The following is a 2,336-nucleotide window of genomic DNA, read 5'->3' on the forward strand; positions in this document are numbered from 1 at the left end:
TCCTAGCTCCACCTCACCAGCTGTGAGGCTCTGGGCAAAGACCTGAGCAATGATGGACCTTTAAACTCTGAGAAACACTAGGTGTTTACTCAGCAATTACAATTAAACTACCAAACAGGTAGTTTAATCACTTATATCAAGGTAATAAAAGCTTCCTTGGATCCCATAATAAAAAACTTTGTGCCTCAGTTTCCTCATGTATAAAATGAGAATCATAATACTAACTACTCCAGATGGTTGCTACAAGGATTAAATAATTACTACATATAAGGTGCTTGGTCAAAGACAGCCACTGTTTTCATCATCGTCAGTCCCCTCATCCCCCGCCCATAGCCTGGACTCTTCCTACTGGCATGGCCACCAGCCTCACCCCTTCAAGCCCTTCACAGCTGCACTGCTGTGACCTGCTGCTGCTTCTCTGGTACTGACCATATGCCACTCCTGGGCTGCCTTTCCCCACTGCCTGGATTCCACTTCCCCAATAACAACAACAGTAGTAACAGTTCCCTTTTATGGAGTACTTCCTATATACCAGGCATAGTGCTAAGCCCTTTATATATATCATTAAGTCTTTCAACAGCTCTAGAAGGGTGATATTGTACCCATTTCATGGATGAGGAGGTGTAGAGAGCTTAAGTGACTTGCCCTAGGTCATATAGTAAGTAGCAGAATCAGGATTTAAACCCAGGTGTCTCCTTGATAATTTAGATTTTTTTTCTCCTGGCCAAATTTTTCCTTTGGTCAGGAGCCCCCTCCTTGTTTCTACCTGGCTTTTCTTAGCACTAATGATTTGATGATTATTATAAAGATATTCCAGGTAGAGCTTTTTTAAAAAAAGGTCCAGGCCAAGGATTTCCAAGTGGTTTCCACAATGGGTCATGTGATCAGAAAGTCCTGGTTTCTGATCAGGTTTTATCCAATTCATGTACTTTGTTTTTATCCAATTCATATACTTTGTTTTTATCCAATTCATGTACTTTGTTTTTATCCAATTCATGTACTTTGTTTTTATCCAATTCATATACTTTGTTTTTATCCAATTCATGTACTTTGTTTTTATCCAATTCATATACTTTGTTTTTATCCAATTCATGTACTTTGGTCGTGTCCAACTCATGTACTTTGTGGTTACTGGATCTCAGAATATGTTCAGCCTTTATCCCTTCTTCCAGTTAAGCTTTCAAGAAATGGCTAAAATATGCCTTCTAAGTTTCTTTTCTACTTATCGGAAATGGATGATAATGGGAGGTAGAATATGTTATTTAAAATACGTGGGTTGTTTGAAAGAAAAAAAATGAGCTTGTTTGATCGCATGTATGCCAGTGACAGGCCAAGTTCTAGGCACTGAACAATTTAGGTTATATCAACGACAAGACTGGCATTAACAGCCTACAGGATTCTGGGCACCTGGGGAGGCCAGTCAGCCAGGATGTACCTCCTTTCTCTTTTAGGTTTGCAAGCCCGGTAGCAGCTCTCAACTTAAAGGTGAGCAAGTCAATACAAGAGATTGTCCTCTCACAGAACCCAGTGGACCCAAACATTGCTCCCAAATTGGCCATGCAGCCAGAAATTTCAGGAGTGCTTGGGGACACTTACATGGTCAAGGATTCCTGCCTACTGGCCTCTCAATTCTAGGCCAGTTCCCTCCCACTCACCTCCTCCCTTTCTTTCTTGTTTTAGGAACGGTCCTTTTCCCTGCCCTGATGTTTTGGTTGAGACCAACATCTCTTCTGATGAGAGAGAGTGGCAGCCAGAAGGAAGCTTCTCCACTCTTCTCCCCAACACCCTACCCCAGAACACAACACACTGCCTGTCTGTAGATGTTCACTAGGGGCTTTTTTCTGCTAGTGCAGTAGACACCTGTTGGGCTCACACTGATTTCTCTTCTATGAGAATTCCCTCCATCTCTCACTGCTTAAAAAGGATGTGACCAGAGAAAACTCCAGGCAAAGCGACACAGGTGCTGAGAGCCGGAAGCAGGCTGGCATGCACTGAAATGGGAAGGGCATAAGAGATGATGGCAGGCACACCCCCATCTGCCACAGACACACAGTCTCAAAGCTGAGGCATGTCTGTGTGCCCGGAGCTATCCTGGGTGTCACCTCACTCAGACTTGATTGAAATCCTGTTTTTCTTTCAATCTTGTGAAATACTTCAGAGGAATTCCAATAAGCTTCTTTTAAAAAACTTGTGCATGTATTTTGTGATTATAATGGTTATTATTATGGTTGTTATTGTTATTATTATTTTGCTTAGGCTGGTAAGAGTTGGTTTCAGTTGTGGTTAACTAAAAGAACCTCTCCAAATACACCTAGTTGAGTAACAAGTAGGCAGGG

The sequence above is a fragment of the Ceratotherium simum genome, chromosome 8 (genome assembly GCF_057802395.1).
Source record: "Ceratotherium simum simum isolate JZ-2026a chromosome 8, ASM5780239v1, whole genome shotgun sequence".
Lineage (NCBI taxonomy): Eukaryota > Metazoa > Chordata > Mammalia > Perissodactyla > Rhinocerotidae > Ceratotherium > Ceratotherium simum.